Genomic DNA, 10,297 nt, shown 5'->3' with positions numbered 1-10,297 from the left:
AAAAAAATACTTTATTTATTTATTCATGAGAGACAGCGAGAGAGAGAGGCAGAGACACAGGCAGAGGGAGAATCAGGCTCCACGCAGGGAGCCCAATCTGGCACTTGATCCCAGGACTCCAGGATCACGCTCTGGGCCAGAGGCAGGTGCTAAACTGCTGAGCCACCCGGGGATCCCCACAGCGGATATTCTTAATCATGAATCAGTTGTATTAAATGGAAAGATGAAGAGCCTTTTGATAGGGAGAATGTGTTGGTTTATGGTCAACTAATATTCGATAAAGGAGGAAAGACTATCCATTGGAAGAAAGACAGTCTCTTCAATAAATGGTGCTGGGAAAATTGGACATCCACATGCAGAAGAATGAAACTAGACCACTCTCTTTCACCATACACAAAGATAAACTCAAAATGGATGAAAGATCTAAATGTGAGACAAGATTCCATCAAAATCCTAGAGGAGAACACAGGCAACACCCTTTTTGAACTCAGCCACAGTAACTTCTTGCAAGATACATCCACGAAGGCAAAAGAAACAAAAGCAGAAATGAACTATTGGGACTTCATCAAGATAAGAAGCTTTTGCACAGCAAAGGATACAGTCAACAAAACTAAAAGACAACCTACAGAATGGGAGAAGATATTTGCAAATGATGTAGCAGATAAAGGGCTAGTTTCCAAGATCTATAAAGAACTTGTTAAACTCAACACCAAAGAAACAAACAATCCAATCATGAAATGGGCGAAAGACATGAAGAGAAATCTCACAGAGGAAGACATAGACATGGCCAACATGCACATGAGAAAATGCTCTGCATCACTTGCCATCAGGGAAATACAAATCAAAATCACAATGAGATACCACCTCACACCAGTGAGAATGGGGAAAATTAACAAGGCAGGAAACAACAAATGTTGGAGAGGATGCGGAGAAAAGGGAACCCTCTTACACTGTTGGTGGGAATGTGAACTGGTGCAGCCACTCTGGAAAACTGTGTGGAGGTTCCTCAAAGAGTTAAAAATAGACCTGCCCTACGACCCAGCAATTGCACTGTTGGGGATTTACCCCAAAGATACAGATGCAGTGAAACACTGGGACACCTGCGCCCCGATGTTTATAGCAGCAATGTCCACAATAGCCAAACTGTAGAAGGAGCCTTGGTGTCCATCGAAAGATGAATGGATAAAGAAGATGTGGTTTATGTATACAATGGAATATTACTCAGCCATTAGAAATGACAAATACCCACCATTTGCTTCAACGTGGATGGACCTGGAGGGTATTATGCTGAGTGAAGTAACTCAATCGGAGAAGGACAAACAGTGTATGTTCTCATTCATTTGGGGAATATGAATAATAGTGAAAGGGAATATAAGGGAAGGGAGAAGAAATGTGTGGGGAATATCAGAAAGGGAGACAGAACATAAAGACTCCTAACTCTGGGAAAGGAACTAAAGGTGGTGGAAGGGGAGGAGGGCTGGGGGTGGGGTGAATGGGTGACGGGCACTGAGGGGGGCACTTGACGGGATGAGCACTGGGTGTTATTCTGTATGTTGGCAAATTGAACACCAATAAAAATAAATTTATTATAAAAAAAAAAGAGAATGTGTTGGAGTGAACCTTATTTGCCTTGCTTACTTGGGTTGCTCACAGACCCAACAAAGCCTTGGCTTTGTGGATTTTCTAGCAGAAATTCTTCATCCTTCTAGTTGTAGAGAAAGATTTGGTGAACTGATCTTTAAGTAGTACACAAAGTAATGGAGGTGCTCAGCCATTATTTTGTTGGGTGGCTTAACCTCTTCATATTTCCCAAATATGAAAATCCATCTCAACTTTTTAGCCATACAGATGTAAAAGTAAGTGGTGGAACTAGTCTTAATTTACCCAGACAGCTGGTGATTTAGACTTTGTTAAGGAGTATCATAGGTTAATGGAATCATTAACTGTAGCAAGACTCCATACACACTGTTTTATCTGTGGTAAGTGAATGAGCATTGTGGTATCAGTCAGGATCCTGGCAAGAATCAGTGTGGAACCCAGCTTTCCAAATACCTTGATTTTAGTCCATTTAGACCTGTGTGGATTTCTGACCTATAGAGTCATATAGTGATAGATTTGTGTTTTTTTAAGCCACCAAGTTTTTGGTAATTTGTTAAAGAAGTCACAGGAAATATACCACTAAGGAGGAGATGCTTGATAGGACTTGTGGGCCTAGATAGAGGATAGCAGCTGCTGGGCAACTCTAGTCCAGCAAAGTTAGGGAAGGAAATAATACCTTGACCTCTCTCTCCTGCCCTATGGAGTTCTTCCAGGGCCTCCCATTAGCTGAAAGCTACAGAGAAAAATAGCCTAGGGAATGAATTTCCTAGAGTTTAGTCTTCTAGGGCACAGAGCATAGTGGGGTAGGGCACAGAATGGATCTATAGGGGCAAATAGAAAAGAACCAGCATAGAAGTTAAACTTTAAGGTGAAGGTTTCTTCTTTTTTTTTTTAATATTTATTTATTTATGATAGTCACAGAGAGAGAGAAAGAGAGGGGCAGAGACATAGGCAGAGGGAGAAGCAGGCTCCATGCACTGGGAGCCCGATGTGGCATTCGATCCTGGGTCTCCAGGATCGCGCCCTGGGCCAAAGGCAGGCGCCAAACCGCTGCGCCACCCAGGGATCCCAAGGTGAAGGTTTCAAACGGTTGTGTGCTTGACTTTATTTCACTCATTATAGAGAGGAGGATCTGATAGGAAGCACTGCCAAGGAGTTGCTTTCAGGAAAGGGGTTGGGTTAGTTCAATGTATTTCATCTTCGAAGCTATATCTCGAAGTAAATGTGGTTCATTCATTTTAATTCAATTCAATTCAGTTCAACTCAGTTCAATCAATCAACCAATCAATCAGTTCAGTCATCATTCAGTAAGTCTATTTGAAAGACTTGCATGTAGGTGTGGGGATAGATAGGATACAGGGATGTATAAGACACAGTCTTTGCTCTGGAGGAATTTAAGATATGCTGAGTAGAGGTAGAGTTGAGTTAAGGTGGAGAAGCAGAAATGCACAATCAACCCTAATTCATCCATCAGTGACATGAGCTTGTATCTGTAAAGGGAGAAGGTGTGGGGTGGAGGAGATCCAGGGTAGTTGGGGTGTGGTAGAGTATTCACAAAGAAGGTAGTACTTAAGCCAGGCTTTGAAATATGTGTAGGACTTTTCTGGACTAGAAAAGAGGAAAGGACATTCAAAGCAGAGGAAATAGCATGAGAAGAGGAGAGGCCAAAAGACTTGGCATTCAGAGAACAGCCAAAAATTGTGTCTTGCTAGTATATAGGATGTCTAGGATACGGGATGTTGTGGGGTGAGTGCTGGAGGTGATAGGCTGTGATTAATTATGAAAGGTCTTGAATGGTGTGTGTGTGTGTGTGTGTGTGTGTGTGTGGTTTTAGCACAGACTTTATAAGCATATGAAAATAGTTGGTAAGTACTGTAGAAATAATGTGTTATAAAGCAAAATGTGTGAAAGAAGTTGTTGCTTCCATAATATAGATATTTCTATCTCTTAAAATTGATTTTTGTCTCATGCCCCAACATACCCTGATCTGCCCATTTAGTTATAGAAATCTATACACCAAAATAAATGCTAAACAAAAATATTGAAAGAATCACAAACTTTAAATTCCCTGAAGACAAACACATGGCAGAGATGACTTTTCTTTGCCTCAGATGGTTCTCGTCTTCTTTCTTTCCATACCCTCTTTACTCTTGAAACTTACACACACGTACATGTGCACACATACACAGAAATACATACGTGCGCACACACACAGAAGGAGCTAAACCCTGAAAGTTTTCTTCTGATTTCAGGAAGATGAACAATGTCTCCCCCTTCACCTCTTAGGAAACATTGGGCTGCCCATTCAGCCATTTGGCTGATTCACCACAGAAGTGATTTCTAGTGTCCTATTTTGTATCACTCAGACCCCAGACACTGCCTCAAATGAATGTGCCTTGTCTTACTTAAGAAAAGCAACAATTCTTTTTCAGAGGGTGTTTGGGAGAGAGAAATGGAATAACTTTCTTGAAATTTGTCAGAATACCTGTCCATGTCTCCCTTGATGTCAATCCACAGTTACATACATTTTTTTTCCTGTGATGGAACCTCTTCCATAGTGCAATTGAATGAACTGGTTAATACAGAAAAGGAGATGGCTTTTATCATTTAATTACTTCTGGCTATGTTTAGTAACAGGTATTGTAACTTTGTGGTAATAACACGCTCTCTTCCAAGAATCTCAATAGCTAAGTAGGAATGAAGAAAGCAGTATTGAATCAGGAAGAAAGCTTCCTGAGAAATCAGTCAAAGATTCAGGAAGCCTTGGGCTCTTGAGAAAGTTGGTTTCATTTCTCTAGATCCAAATTTCTCACTTATAAATAAGAACCCAGACAACATATTTCAGAGAGGCAATTAAGAGAGTGTGGTGGTTAAAAACACCAATATAGACCAAACCCAGTTTTGCCACTTTTTAGCTGTGTGGATATGGCAGTTTGACTCACTGAGTTTCATCTATAGAAAGGTAAAAATAGTACCTAGCTCAAGAGTTATTGGGAGAGGTAAATAGGAAATTATGAACACTAGGTATTATACTATATGTTGACAAATTGAATTTAAATAAAGAATAAATAAATTTACCATCTTAACTTAAAAAAAGAGAAATATGTGTAAAATCTTCGGCATAGTTATGTGTATGTATGTGTACATGCTCACATGTATATGCCTGCCTTTGTGTTTCACAAATAAAGAAAACAGGGAGGCAAAGAACGGTTAGAACTCTATGGAGCAGTGATACAGTTCCTTTGCAGTCACATAGGAATCATAGAGGAAGTAGAAATGATATTGTCTCTTGGAAGAGAGCTGTGGGTCACAGGTGCCACAGATTTGTGAGATAAGCTTCAATCACTCTCTTCTAGTAAAGAAGTTCTTCTAATTCACAGGAGAAAAAACACCCCCAAATCCAAATTGATGATGAAAAGCAGCTATCCAGGGGGAATCGATGGAATATCGGATAACAATGTTCACATTGTGGTAGCAAATGTTTGCTGGATTCAGAAATGATATAGTTTCTGATTGGACATGAACACTCATGAGCACCAGTATGGGTTCACCTCTCATATTAATTTAGGGAATCAGTGGTAGATGATGAAGCTTGACATTCTTTCCTAACCTCTTCCTGTTGGAATTGGAGAATTAGATCAACTTAACCAACCTCTCATTAAGAGGCTGTGAAATAACTATAAACAGAATACAATAAGAGGAATTTACCTAGATTAAATACTGCAGACCACACCTTCTTGGAATTACAGGAAATCATGCATAGTTCTGGCTGTGGGTTTTCCACAAGATTTGATAGGAAGGAGTAACTCATCTAACCATGTGCTACATTTCTCAAGGTATAATCAATCATTAACCATGCTGGGCTCCTTGAAGAGTGAGATAGAGCAGCCATTAAGTCAGGAAGAGATTGGGGGCTACAGTGGAATATTTGTCTCTTATGGACAGAAAGGGCCTTGTCAAAACAAAAAAGCAAAAAACTCTCTGAAATGGGAAAGATTTCTATATTCTCCTTTTCCTATCCAACTCTCTTATGACTAGAATGCCTTTGAATACTTTTCCCCATGCCTGAAATCCCTGTCAGTCACAGAGTTAACTGTTCACCTCTTTCATGTGTGTGAAAACTGGTTCTTTCATTAGGGAACATATAAAGTAGGCCAATTAGTATATTTAAAGCACTGAGTTTTATCATTATCATTATTATAAAAGCCTTCCTGTCCAGAGTTTGATGTTTATTGGAACCATTTTCAGTATCTTCAAGGTCTCTGCCTTTAATACATCACTACAAAAAGACTTCCTTTACTTGGTAGTTATTGGTAATTTTCTTCACATGTATGGAGGTGGCCCAATACATGGTTGGACTATCACGCAGAAAACTGATATGTCAGTTTGTGGTTGTTGATTCAGCTTTGTAATACTAAAACCCTTGGTGGCTTTATTTCTATATGTAATTGAGATTGTCACGTGGCCTGCCTATATTCATATATCATTTTTCAGCTCACTCAAATCATTCTAACAAATGTTTATTTATTGCTTCATTCTCTCCTGATCCTAGAGCAGATTGGGACATCCATCCAATGTTTCAGCACATTCCTGAGTTACCACTGTGATGGAGTGTTCTTGGAAGACTCTCCAGTTTCTTACTTCTCAGGACCTTGGCTGTTTTCCAAAGAATGTACCTTTGGAGACAGTCATTATCACTCCTGGGGTAGGTCTTTCTTGTCTCTCCCACCTTCCCTGTCTTATTCCCTCTGACTCTAACCCAGATGAAGTTTACTGGCCACATATCTCTAAATAATGCCAAGATTACCTTTAAATAGCACTTTACATGTTTCAGAGCATTTTCCATAAGAACTCTGATACCTAATAGTTTTACCAGCTTTGACTTAATACAGGGAAAGGGCTGGCAACTGAGCATTTTCTAACTTAAAGTTATGTTCTTGAGGCCAGCTGTGGAGCTATTTTACTGTGGTTGTCTTCAATAATAGCAGAGATGCTGGGCAGACATAGTTTTGGATGCGATTGTAGCCAAGAGGATAAATTAAGTCTTTTCAGAACACATATGGTCTGATTTTTATGTGTATCTTGAGAAACCATTTTTTTAAATTAAAAAAAACCAACATGGTATACTTGTACATCTGCATTCTTGAATGGTAGTGTAAGCAAATCGTTCTTTTAGTTTATTGGGATCCAAATAATCATACTCATCCCATATTTTTGAAGACCCTTACATATCTCTCCTGTTTGTTCTTATATGCTTTAGAGAATCAGTATAGTTACTTGCTAAATCAGCAACATACCTACTAAAACTCTTCCTTTGCTCTCAAGGCACTGGGGAAAATGTGTTGTATTGTAATTACTCATAATTTTCAATAAAGAGACCAAGAAGACAAAAATGCTTTGTATTTTTAAGGAGCTTTTACATCCTAAATACACATTGTTGCCCCATTGCTATTAATATAAGTCGAATGCAGGATTTTGACTTTTAATTTTGCGTTTTAGTTTTGCCAGTTTAATTTTGCTATATTCAGAAATCACACTAGAAGCACTCTCTGCCTCAACCAGGATTCTGGGTTGTTCCGCTTTTGGATATTGTCGGATGCAACAGAACATCGAGTCAAGGGTGAGTGCTACTTAAAGCCCTATATCGTACTGAGATTACTCATATTTCCAGGACCATTCTCTCTGGGAGTTTCTCAAATCACCAGATTTGAAACTTGAGGGAACCTTGAAGATACAGTATTCTAGAAGGCTCAGACAAGTTAATGAAGGCCAGACAGATGACAGAGGCCAAGTCAGGACTGGATAGACCAAATTTCTTAATTTTATCCTGTGTTTCCACTGCTGCATGAGACTTCTCACTAAAACCAAAACTTATAGGTAAGAACATGGCAGCAGTCCAATGTCATTTATAACTGAAAAAATAAGCTCAAAACAAATATCCCTTTGTAAATGTATATGGCAAAAGACAGTCTTCAGTATTCACTAAAGTGTGTAGTATTCATTCTTAAACCTGTTCTGACCTTGAAAGCTTGAATCATAACCTTTGCTAAAATAAAGCACCCTCTTCTTGAAAGTAACCCCATCTCTTGGCTACTTTTATTTCTTTTTAGACAACAGCTATTCCTTAGCTTTCAAAATTGTACTTATACAATATTGGAAGTCTAGTGGGACTCACTGGAAAGCAAAAATAAATATTTTAATATCACTCCTACCCCTAAAACTCAATTCTCTAATTACAAGAAATTCCAGGAAATGTAAATTTACTTCAATATTCCATTTCTGCAATACTCGAGGTTTTGTATTGCCCATAAATTCCTAGAACCATATCAAACTACTCTTCCTGAGGATTTTAGAAATTGGGTCAGTTAATTTACTTGCTCTGTGAACTTTTCCTCCTCAGAGATTTCTCTCCGAAGGGATGAACCAAGCTAGGGTAATCTGATTTTTTCCCCTTAGCAGTTTGGAACTGGTACATAAAACCTCTAGTTACCTATCGCTAGGCTTTGCAGCAGGGAAGTTAAACTGCCTGGGTTGGGACAACCATTTTTTACTAAGTATAAAAAAGAAAGAAAAAGTCTGATTGGCAGAGAGAGAAAAGAGATGGAAATGGTAGCTTGCAGTCCTGACCTTCCATTCCTGGTTCGATAACCACATAAGTTACATCTGTATTTGTTCATAAATACCCACTGGGATTTAATTTAGTATGAGTAGCATTTCATTCTTAGAAAAAGTAAAACCAATTCATTTTAAGACAAGGAAGATCCCCTCCTGTACCCAATTCAGAGACATGGTTGCAGAAAAACACAAAAGCAACATACTGATCTCAATTTAAATTTACACTCACAAATCTGATGTCAGGCTCCAGCACGACCAAGCATGCGACTATGTTTCTGTGAGTCAATTTATATTTCATTCTCCAAGCCAGTCATTTCATAATTTCTCCTCTTCCCTGAAACTTCTAAAATCCCCTTCCCTTGTCATTTTTATCTAATGACCCTGATTTTTATTTCATTAGTAAAATAGAAGCCATGAGAAAGGAATGGCTTTTTCCCAAAAATAGCAAATCTGCCAATCTACCTGCATTTGTGCTCTGCTTTCCCTCCAGTAGATTGACTGCCCATATGTCTAATACAGCAAACCTCTCTACACATGTACTGCATTACATTTTCCTTTGCCTGTATGTCCTGTAGTTATTTCCCATCCCCTCCTTCTCTTGCATTATTAATTATTGCCTCTATACTTAATCAGCATCCATAAATACCCTAAGTACCCAAAATACCCTCATTTAAATAAATAAATAAGTAAATAAATAAACTTCCTTGATCTAGAGCAACTTCTTAGCTACTATTCCGGTCTTTATTACAGTAATTGTTGTGAACAATCATAAATCAAATCTTACTAACAAGTCTTAAAAGATATACAATGTGAAGGTAATGGTAACTTGAATATAAGAAATGATTTAAATTCATTTTAGAAAGATGGAGAAAAATAATGAAGATTATGGGGAAAAAGTTAAAATATCCTGATAATCTTTTATTTTCTTATTTTTTATTTTTTAAAGATATTTTATTTATTTATTCATGAGAGACACACACACACACAGAGGCACAGAGACACAGGCAGAGGGAGAAGCAGGCCACATGCAGGGAACCCAATGTGGGACTGGATCTCTGGTCTCCAGGACCACGCCCTGGGGCCAAAGGTGGCGCCAAACTGCAGAGCCACCCGGGCTACCCTCTTTTATTTTTTAAAAACATTTTAGTATGTATGTATGTATTTTTGTGTATGTGTGTATTGTAATTTAGGTATGATTTATATACAATATTGTATTAGTTTTAGGTGTACAGCATAATGATCTGATATTTGTATATATCGTCACTCCATTTTTCTACAACTGTTCATAGTGATACTCCTTGTGCCATCACCACCAACACTCCACTTTCCTAAAGATTCACAATGATCCTCATGTCCTCAAATCCTATGGCCAGCTCTTAGGCTTTCCTTTCTCTGATCTTCCTAATAAACTACATCCTCTTGGTTTTTTTTTTTTTTAATTTTTTATTTTTCAAATTTATTTATGATAGTCAGAGAGAGAGAGAGAGAGAGAGAGAGAGAGAGAGAGGCAGAGACACAGGCAGAGGGAGAAGCAGGCTCCATGCACCGGGAGCCCGACGTGGGATTCGATCCCGGGTCTCCAGGATCGCGCCCTGGGCCAAAGGCAGGCGCCAAACCGCTGCGCCACCCAGGGATCCCCCTCTTGGTTTTCTCATCTTCTCATTGACTCTTCTTTCTTAGCCTTCTCTGCTAGCCCTCCCCCCTCTTCCATATCTTGAATCAGTATTATTATGCTGGATTGTTCTGTTGTCAACTTGATCAAGTTGGGAATTACATCTCTCAGAACCCCTTTTTCTCTATGGCTCCAGGTTAGAGTTGCTTAAAAGAGGAACTTGCATAGGAATTGAGAAGTGGAACTGAAGCTGAGTCATTATTTTGAGTAACTACAGGACCAAATATGGTAATGGAAAGACATGGAAATACCTGGAAAGTTCCAGCTTGTATTTTTCTTTCATTCCAGGTCCAATTCTTCATCTCAGTTTTTTTTGTTTTGTTTTTTGTTTTGTTTTGTTTTTGACCAGCAGCAGTCCCAGGAACACTACTAGATACTTGGCTATAGCTATACAGAATTAGTAGCTACACA

This window comes from Nyctereutes procyonoides, unplaced genomic scaffold, assembly GCF_905146905.1.
Source record: "Nyctereutes procyonoides isolate TBG_1078 unplaced genomic scaffold, NYPRO_anot_genome, whole genome shotgun sequence".
NCBI classification, from domain to species: domain Eukaryota; kingdom Metazoa; phylum Chordata; class Mammalia; order Carnivora; family Canidae; genus Nyctereutes; species Nyctereutes procyonoides.
Note: the sequence above shows the minus strand (reverse complement) of the source record.